An 11293-nucleotide genomic window follows, 5' to 3' on the forward strand; every position below is an offset into this window, starting at 1 on the left:
AATCATTGGGCACAAGGGGGGAATACACCCTGGAGGGGGCGCCAGTCCTTCACAGGGCAGGTGGTTTATCAGTGAAATGAATATTGAGAGACTTTAAATGATGCAAATAGACTTTATTAGGGGGTCTCATATAAATCCCATATATAAATTCACTTCCAGCTCTCCATCTGCTGTTCATGCGGTGATGTGACTTCATCTGCAAGCAACCTATTAGACTTAATTAACATTCTTATGGCTGAATTCCATCAAATCCTCACAGAAATATTCGAACAAAGTGTAAAACTATCTCAGAGGAGACTTTTCCTCTAGCAAATGGGTCAATTTGCCTATTAGCACCTTTCATTTCAGAAGAAACGTTATCTGAGAAAGTGTGGGAGAGTTTATATTCTGTACCAAATATTCAACATAATTACATCCAACTACAGCCTTCGCGATCTATGCATTCTCTGTGCTTGGTCTGTGCAGCATATTTACAAGCTCACCTCTTTTTATCAGTGGCCAGCGGCTAAAATTCAGTGCTATCATTGCTAATCAGTCCACAGTCTGCCAGGACATTACTGATAAATATAAAAGCGCAGGTATTTATGCTGTCTCTGATATGGCATTTAATCTACACTGCTATGATACTGCAAAGCTGCTTCAGGTACTAGACGTCAAGGTGGGTCAGTATAAATTATCCTATAGCTCAGCTGTGGCAATCCACCACTTAAACAAAATTTCCCCCCACAGCAGAGTCACCGGTTTTGCATCTTAAACTGGCACTGCATCCATTTTCATCGCTTCAGCCATAATTATTTTCATAAGGAGACAAATAAATTAGTCTAGAAACCTGTAATGGATGCGCGAGTTAGAAATAGTGCAAATAAGGGCTAATCTACACCTGAATCAAGGGTACTATATAGTGACTGGGGTGGTACACCTCAGAGTTCAGGATCTTTACTTTTAGTTACAGATGATAATTCTGTTATATTTTTTTGCCGTTGTATTCATATTACCCTCTCTGTCACAAAGCTCTAGTGTCCTGGGGTTGTGGGTTTGAACCCTGCTCTGGATGCTCTGGATGCTCCGTCTGTGAGGAGTTTGGTGTGTTCTCCCTGTGTCCATGTGGGTTTCCTCCGGGTGCTCCAGTTTCCCCCCACGGTCCAAAAATACACATTTATAACTCAAAAGTGTACACAAGTGTGAATGTGTGTGTGTGTGGTGCCCTGAGAAGGACTGGAGCCCCCTCCAGGATGTGTTCCCACCTTGTACCCAGTGATTCCGGGTAGGTTCTGGACCCACCGCGACCCTGAACTGGAGAAGCGGTTACAGAAATTGAATATTGTGTGGTTTTTATGTTGAGTGCAGAGATTTTAGAATTGCCCCGCCTTCTCGTTCCCTCATTCTCTCCAATCACAGCACTGAACCAGCTTTTATGTGAGAGCACAAAGCGGAGGTTAAGTGGAGCAAAGCAAACACAATGAGCTCTGAGAAATGAGTACTGATTAAAAACCTGAGAAAACAACAATTAAAACCAGACATAAAACTCATTTTTTAAAAAAAAAACTAGCATAAGGATGAATTATTATTATTTTTCCCCCTCTGCACTTGTTTTATTATCTATTGTACAGTGTCCTTGGGTCTCTTGAAATGTGCTTTTTCAAATGAAATGTATTATTATTATTATTATTATTATTATTATTATTATTATGAGTTATACCTTTGGTGCATATCTATATAGTGCAGTTCTTTTTAAAGCTGCACAGTTTAATTCTCATTAAAAACTGAAATGAAAGCTCAATTAACAGTTTTGCCACCAAAGCATTGCATCATTTTCTTAATGGCAGATTACATTTCTTCAATACTCCAGTGTATTTCTTATAAACCCGATCCAGACTGGTAGAGCCTAGTATAGCGTGGTATAATGACTGAGTATTTCCTCATCCAGTAAAATCAGATCTGAATATAAGCTGCAAATCAGTGAGAATCAGAGCCTTCCACAAAAAAAAGCCCTGCGCTGTTTATCTTGATGCTAAAGCGCCATGATTCTTAATTTAATAAGCAAAAACTAATTAGGTGATTTCGCGAGAACGCTAATTCCATTCAAAGTGAGGGGTAGAGATAAATTGGTTCCGCTTTAGGAAGCTGCATTTGATTTTTCCTTTTTTTTCAGAAGCGTTTGAGGAATTGGAGCCTTGAAATGTTTAAAGCTGTGGAGAGATCACCATTGTTTTTCTTTGAAGCAAACATCATCATCAGTGGAAATGTGCTGCTGAGAAACCCCTGTGGGCAGCAGGCCTTTAATATGCAGAGATGCTCATATGTCACCTGCACGTTAGTTGTTTAACACTACACCACACGTACTGAATGAGTGGCGTCTTTTAAAGGCACAGTTAACAATTTAGATTATCATGGTCTTCACTTACAGCGTTGCTGCTGGAGGCTGGTTTTGAGAAGGGGCATTTGGTAAATATATATATAGGCATAATACATTACAGAGGGTGGCGGCACGGTGGCGCAGCAGGTAGTGTCGCAGTCACACAGCTCCAGGGACCTGGAGGTTGTGGGTTCAATTGACTGTCTGTGAGGAGTTGGTGTGTTCTCCCTGTGTCCACGTGGGTTTCCTCCCACAGTCCAAAAACACACGTTGGTAGGTGGATTGGCGACTCAAAACTGTGAGTGAATGTGTGTGTCGCCCTGTGAAGGACTGGCGCCCCCTCCAGGGTGTATTCCCGCCTTGCACCCAATGATTCCAGGTAGGCTCTTGACCCACCGCAACCCTGAATTCGATAAGTGGTTACAGATAATGAATGAATGAATGAATGAATTACAGAGGTGAATGTGTGAAATTGTCCACAGATGTGTGACTGGTTGAGTGTGTGATGCCTTCTATATGACAGCCACCCTGTCCAAGATGTGTGCTTGCCTTGCAGCCAGTGATTTTTTTTTTACACTGGAGTCACCATGGCTTTCTTTGGTGGATGCAGAATATGAATGAATGAATGAATGGCTGACTGAATTAATAAATGAATATAATTGCAGTCCATAACAGATGTGTGGACTATTCACAAGCAAATATCTATAACTTTGCCCAGACACCCCTCTCTATATATATATATATATAGTCTTGATCATGTCCATTGATCTTGAAGGTAGGGCCAGAGTGCTGAAGGTCCTTTTTCTTTTTTTTTGCTGCAGCTCTAAACTCAGCTCAGCATTTCCATTGTCTGAACATTGCCTTAGGTGAAACAGTGGGGATTCTCCTTTTTAAATAGAGCAGATTAAATGCCATCAATTATAGTGGATATCACACTGCTTCCTCTAGCCATTTTAACATTGCTGCCTCAAAGCTCAGAGGGAAGACGCCACAGCGTGAAACGCCTGGTAGACTTCAAACCTTTAACCAGCACAAAATTTTACCCAGAGAATTCACTTTTCCTGAAGAGGTGCAGCGAGGGGCTCAAGCATTGAGGAAGCCCACCGCTGTGCTCTCTGAGCGGAAAGAGACATCGCGGGAACGGAGAGAGGGAGAGGCACAATGCTCGAGATATGGAGATGAGACTGTGGTAGAAGAGGAATTAATTTCTAATGTAAAAATTGACTTTGGAATAACATTTGAGATGGAGAATGGTGATGAAATCAGCCCGTGCTGAAATGTTTTAGGACACAAAGCACAGACGTTTGTCTTTTATGCTCTTTCCCCTGAAGCAAAGTCAATCTGAAATCCCTTGTACTGTCTCTCATTTGGGGTGAGCAGTTTAAATGGAGCGAGATCTTCTAAAGCAATCGCTGGAACTGTACACTGGGATTTCTGAGAAATCTTCATCAGGATGGTTTTAATTTTTCAACTTCCCTTGACTATTCACCACCAGTTTCCAGCATTCGCTGTTCAATCCCCATTCAACGGATCTGAAAGGATAGAATTTGAACCAGATCCCTTTACAATATTTTTTTTACAGCAGAGAAAAATAATCAACGATACAATGTATGACAAGAGTATCACACGATACGGGTCGTGCTCACAGAGGTTGCTTTGTCGTCATAAAACTTTCAACCCTGCCTTAAGCTATGATTACTTTTGTAATCCCACATTGTTTGTGATCCGGATTACTATGATATTTTTTTTTTCCCAGTTTTCATCTGTATCATATCCTTTTTTGTCTCAGCTGAGCCAAAACAATTGCAGATTGCATTCACACTGTCCGGGTCAGAAATAATCAAGAGGGTCTAAATAAATAAATAAACCCCACCATATTATATGATTTGAATGGCTGCCTTTGACCTCTGTTTACAGTCCTGCAGTTCCCTTGTTTTACATGAGGCTTTGCTCACGATAAAATGTACAAACAAGAACATCTTTAGGTAACATCTTAATACAGTAAAAGTGCAATGTGCCTCTGTGTAAAAACAATGGCCGAATAGCCAACCAAAAGATACAACATGGCTTCTTTTGACCTCAGTTATTTTATAACGTCATTTTCAGAAACCGCATTGCTGAGAATAAAATGCAAAAACAGGAATATGTTTATGCCTCATAATATTTGATAAGAAAACAGACAAACACTGCAGTGAGTCGGGTGCATAAACGTTGATGACATCCCTAAGCTTCTTAAATAAATCAGTGCTGGGATTTGTGGTGTATTGATTATGGCGCTTGATTGAAAAAAAACTCATTTTTGTACTCCAACGCTGTAGTGAATTGTATTGAAATCCCTCCACCGAAGCTAACCCACCCCCACCCTCACCCTCCCCAAACCTCCCCCCACTCAGTCCCTAGCTTTTGTTAGCGCTGACTAAAATCACTGCGCTGATTGCAAGGACAATTGATGTGTTTGATTGGTTGGGCCATGTGATTAAGACACTTCATTAATTTAACTTCAATGGGCAATCAACAGGAGATAGCAGGAGATGGGGATGGAATCACAGTGGTCTGGTTACATTTAATCAAAAACGTCTTCCAAGTCTTATAGAGGAACTTTAGCTTGACCTAAAATAAAAGACAGTGCCTTCAAGCTCAAATAAGAACGAAGAGGAATTTGAGCCTTATTTCAATTGTGGTGAAGATGTACACATATTATTCATTATTGTATGTTCCGTTACTTTCTTCTATTTTTAAAATGGCAACTTTATATAAGAATGAATATAATGCCCCCAAAATGAAATGTAGTTGATGAAGCTGCTTTGGTGCATTTGATATGAAATGTTGTACAACATAATGGGCCAATCATTGTATAATGTCTACCTTCGTAGCACATGTACTGCATTGATTAGCATATAAAAGGCAATATATTTATGACTTTATGAACAGCTTATGCAAATATGATTTACAAGATGATGAGATGTTTCACAAAATAAATGACATTTACACAATTTCTGTGCTCAAATGACCTTGTGGTGGTTATTGTACGTCAGTATCATGCTTGTAATAAGACAAAACTTTTCCGATCAGATTTCTTAAACAAAATGAGCCTCTTCTGTGGCCTCTACATGACATGAGTTTCCTTTCATTCATTCATTGTCTGTACGAAGTAATCCAGTTCAGGGTCCCGTGGATCCGGAGCCTACCCGGAATCACTGGGCTCATACCCTGGAGGGGCGCCAGTCGTTCGCACAGCTTCACACACTCACTCACGCCTACACTTTTGTGTCATCAATCTACACAACTACCAGTGTGTGTTTTTGGACTTTGGACACAGGGAGAACACATCATAATCCTCACAGTCACCCGGAGTGGGACTAGAACCCACAACCCCAGGACCCTGGAGCTGTGTGACAGCGACACTACCTGCTGCGCAACCGTGCCGCAGAGTTTCCTTGTGTTTCTAATTTATGTCATCTATGTGATTATGTGATATGCCCTAATAACAATCACTCATTACAGACATAATGAGGTAAATGAGCTTCATCATAATTTATTTATTACTGTCAGTAATTCACAGCATAACCCTTAGGCATTGATTTTAACTGTTTACAGAATGCTAGTGATAGATGCCAATGTGATGGGCAAATGTGAGAGAAACAAACACACTTTCACTTAGTGCTTTTAACAAAGGTATAAACCAGCCACATTTACACACAGTTTTACACAGTGCTATGTGTTGTTCTGGTTAAAAACACTATCACTCTTCACTATCACTCCTCTCACAAAGCTTTATTTTGTTTATTGTTTAAATTCTGTCTTAGGCACATCATAGGTTGTTAAAAAAATGGAGGTGCTATAAAAAATGTTGAAGATAAACCTTGGATTAATATCTTGGATTAATAATAGTTAAAATGTGATCTTTTTTCAGCTCACTGTGAAGTTTGTTCAGCGTGGTTTTGTTTACGTTCTCTAAGGGAAGTCTCTTTTACCCACCCCTTTTTACACCTTTTAGATAGAGGGTTGCCATGCCCCCCTGGGGGAGTTAGAATTATTACAACTATGTATGGATGCATAGTTATTGTATGCCTCATGTCTCAGGAAAAGCATTCATTCCTTCATTCCATTGTCTGTAACCTCTTATCCAGTTCAGGGTTGGGGTGGGTCCAGAGCCTACCTGGAATCATTGGGTGCAAGGCAGGAATACACCCTGGAGGGGTGCCAGTCCTTCACAGGGCAACACACACATTCACTCACACACTCACACCTACGGACACTTTTGAGTCGCCAATCCACCTACCAACGTGTGTTTTTGGACCGTGGGAGGAAACCTGAGCACCTGGAGGAAACCCACGCAGACACAGAGAGAACACACCAACTCCTCACAGACAGTCACCTGGAGCGGGACACAAACCCACACCCTCCAGGTCCCTGGAGCTGTGTGACTGCGACACTACCTGCTGCACCACCAGCTGCCCATTAACAAGCATCAAGAGCCTTATAAAACTTATATTAAGGCAATACCCATTGCTAGTAAATATTAATATGTAGGCGATAAGGCAAAATAGCTTCAAAATGAAACACTGTTTATTGATTTTCCATTATTTTACCATTAAAAACATCACACCCAAAATAACTGTAAATTAAATAGATATGTTTCTGGTTCTGATCCGTATTGTATATTTCTCTAGATTGGACCACCCTGGAGGACTGTGTTGACATCTTAATGATTTCATTACGGGATAATTTTCAGAAGTATGTAAATAACAAACAGCGAATACCAGAAGGGGACAGACTGAGAGTAAAGTGCTTTACTTGAGACAGTCTCATCCTGGACCTCTCCCCTGTTGGGCACTTTTCTGTTGTCATCATTCAGATTCCCTTTGGGCTTATCTATCAGCCCCTATCAGCACTTCTCTCCCACTAGCCACAAAATACAGCAACAGCTTGTAGGTAATTGATCAGACAAGCCAACTGTAAAATATTCATTTTCTACTTCAACAACCAAATAAATCTCCAGGGACGGCTCGGAGGACTGTGTGGAGATATTGCTTATGCATAGCCAGGTTAGCGCAGCCCTCATTGTAAAGAAGCAGATAAGAGGGGGGGCTCTGCGTCAGGCTGGGAAGCAGCGGTCGATGGTCAGTCAAGCAGGACACCTTCACCAACACCCCCAACCAGTCCCTCACCCACCCCTCTTCGCAAAATGTGTTCCTCAGGCCTTCGCCGCTTCCTTGCATCAACAAAGTGGAAGCATGTGAAGGGATGAATCTGAAAATATATTATTAGAAATATATGGATCTTTAGGAAAGACTGAAACCAACACATTTATAGTTGATCTGCACACACTGCTCTGTTGACTGCTGAGGAACAGTAGTCAAAACAGACAGTACACCCATGTTTCATAGGAGGCAAAACACAATCAATCAAATTTTAATTAAATAATACTTATCAGTCTGTCTGTGAGGAGTTTGGTGTGTTCTCCCTGTGTCTGTGTGGGTTTCCACAAACAGTCCAAAAACACACGTTGGTAGGTGGATTGGCGACTTAAAAGTGTCCGTAGGTGTGAGTGTGTTAGTGTGTGTGTCGCCCTGTGAAGGACTGGCGCCCCCTCCAGGGTGTATTCCCACCTTGCGCCCAGTAATTCCAGGTAGGCTCTGGACCCACCGCGACCCTGAACTGGATGTGCGCTAACAGATAATGAATAAATGAATGAATGAGAGACCTACCTCCATCTGGTGTGAATTTAGAGCAGTTGTGACGTTTTGTAGTTTGGTATGTGTTAAAAATAGACACAATACACAATCTAAGGCACTGTCTACCACACAGTGCGGTCTTGCCTCACTGAGTGGTATATCATAAAGACAGTTATTATACAAGGTCACTGAGGATGTACCCATAGGGCAATAAGGCATAGGCTTAAGCCAACTCTGTCATCTATGTTTCTATGTGTGTGCATAGCTGTGTGATTGTGAATTCCTTTTCTGGTGTTGACATAGCTACCTGTGCTTGAAATATCAAGAGAGACAAACATATTTTGCTCTCTCTAAATGAGTAATATGGTGTTAAATCAATTTTCGAATTCTTGAGTGCAAACACTTGTGCAAAAGCAAAGCCATTTCTTTACTTATTTCCTGCTTGATTATAAACTTCTGCTCCTGCCACTGATAGGTTTCATTTTAACAGTTGTGGGCGGACCCTAGATATGGCAGGTGTAACCGGAGATATGATTGGTTAATACTGTTTTCTGGAGCTCAGTTGTGATTGGATGTGTGTCAGTGGCTGTCACAGGACTCATCCTGCATGAAATCCCTGGGAATATGACTTTAATTCTTGAAGAGCTCCACAGCGCACCCACACAATGACGTTAGATGAAATGTTGCTTGTAAGTACTTCGTTCTGCATTTGTGAATGTTTCATTTGTGAATGTTCATGCAAGGAGTGATATATATATATATACAACAGCAGTAACTCATCATACCTCAGGTTACAGCTGCTATATCAAGGGCCTACCCAAAAGTGTCAAAACAAAAAACAAAAAACTGTGCCACCAAAAAATATAAATAAATAAAAAATTGGTAGTTGCTTAGTAGTCCTCCTCACTTTTGACATCTAACTATTGGATGGAAACTGGACAGCACCAATAGGTTGAGTTTTATGTCGAATATCACCTTCTAAATGCTATCAGTGTTATTCACTACATAAGATCAGGCTCCCCAAAATTCTTAAGATGACAAGTGTGTGTGTCTAATGTAATGCTCATGTGTTTAATGTAATGCTGACACTAATTTGTGTAAATCCTTATAGTACAAGCCTTTAAGAATTCCAGTCCTGACTCCAGGTAAAATAGACTCCAGCTCATGTTTGAGCTTGTCCCTTGGTTTGAAACTGGCCCATAAAGCATGTCTGAAGGCTTTCTACAGGTTTCCACACAGCTACAGGTTGTTGAACACGGCGCTGTAGCGTGCTGTCACTCAGAGCAGAAAAACTGCCTTCTGTGCACTTCACTGCATCACCAATGCTGTTCTAAAGCGACTACAATTACAACAGCCCTGGAACAGCTATTAAACTCTCCACTGTGGAACCCTGTCCTGGACCTTGAGTCCGTCCTTCACCTTCCACTCGTAAAAAAAAACATTTTATAGATGACCTCGCAGTTACAAGTGCGCCAATTACTTCCCCTCACACACTTCCAGCCACAGCTGAGTGTGTTTCTCATACACTCTGTGACACGGGACAGAGAGGAATTAGGATATTGATTCTATATATCAATTACGCTATATTCACTGCTGGCATTTTAATAAGCCATGGATATATATCACAACCACTGCTGGGCCAAATCAGATGTATGTGTGTGTGTGTGTGTTTGCTCTCCACTGTCTGTCATGAAGTGCCTGGGCACACATTTCACAGAATAGAGAGAGAGAGAGAGAGAGAGAGAGAGAGAGAGAGAGGGAGAAAAGCATCTTGCAACACTACATCACTGTGTTTGTAATTAAGCAGTTAGAAATCAAAGCAATATGCGGAATGATTAATATTTAATAGAGGAGACTTTTTTATAGCCTGCTTAATTGAATACCTTATCTATACTATGCAGATGCTTCATAAATATAAAATATTAAATATCACTGATAGCCGCTCTTGAGAACCTCACTGAAGCATTCAGAAGTATAATTAAGTTTAGGAGGGAATAAAACAGCTATTTCTCCTTCTACTTCTGCTGCTCTTTTTCTCATGTGTTTCTTATTCTTTCTTTTTTTTTAAAGCTTTATCTCAAATGAGGCTGTGACAACAAAATAATAAATGCTCCTCAAACTCAGGGGCAAGTGAAGGGAGTGCATTTAAAGCAACCTCAGTTTTATGTTCAGCTTCAATCATTTTACTCCCCTGTTTATATATTTTCTTTCCCTGACTTGATCAATGGTGCATTATAAATATCAATGCGGGCCCGTGGAATGGGTTGATTAAACTTTGGATAATCTCCGGGCTCATCCGTTCAATATTCTAATACTTAGGATGTAATCCTCTTGTACCATGGGCTGCTTCTGCTGGACTAACCACACTGGCTTAGGCCCACTATTGTTTATTTTTATCCTTATCCTTTCTTTCCGAGTCCCACATAACGTAATATTTGCATCCAATGAGCATGGAAACTTTTCCAGGGACTGCGTCACCTGTGGTGATTCCATGTACAGTGTTTAACACACTGTATAGGTTTAGAAATGCTTGCTGGTTTGTGGAAGAGTGATAGTGTGTTAGTTTATGGTGACCTTTCTCTTACAAAAAGATTTAAGGCTGTCTTGCAACGCCGGTGATGAACTGGTTCCATTACCATCTCGTTCTATTAGAATGTATAGAGCAACATGGCAGCTCGAAAACAGCTTCATATATCCCAATATCAACTCAACCAAACCACATCACCATTCTTCTAGTTTACGTTGCTTTGCATATTTCACTCTCCTGGGGTAATCTGAAATTTCACAGTGTCATTCATGCAAGCATAACTTTTATAAAAGCTAATAGCGCCCCCTCATGACAAATGTCTAACCTGCTAAACATGAGTGAATGAGTTATTAAGTGACATGTCAGGTCCATGAAGTGCTTTGCTTCTAAAACCACAAAATTTAGGATAACAGTGGGCACCCATAAAAAACATGGTGTTATATATGTGTCTGTTTTTAACTATATTTTAAAGAACCTATGCATTATATAAAGGTTCTATAGCAATTACAGTTTTGACCTTGAAATTGTTATGTCCAAGAAGGAGCCTGTAGTTTTACAGAAGTATACAGAAGTGAAGAAAATAAGAAAGCAACAATATTTAAAAAGCAAAAGAGAGACAGACAGTAAAAACATTCTGGGCAGACAGCCATATTGCCTCAGCAAGAGGAAATCCCCTTCTCCATGGCCTCCAGTGAGCTGCTCAGAGACGGCGCCCCCTGTAGGTTTGAGGAG

This window comes from Hoplias malabaricus, chromosome 6 (genome assembly GCF_029633855.1).
Source record: "Hoplias malabaricus isolate fHopMal1 chromosome 6, fHopMal1.hap1, whole genome shotgun sequence".
Lineage (NCBI taxonomy): Eukaryota > Metazoa > Chordata > Actinopteri > Characiformes > Erythrinidae > Hoplias > Hoplias malabaricus.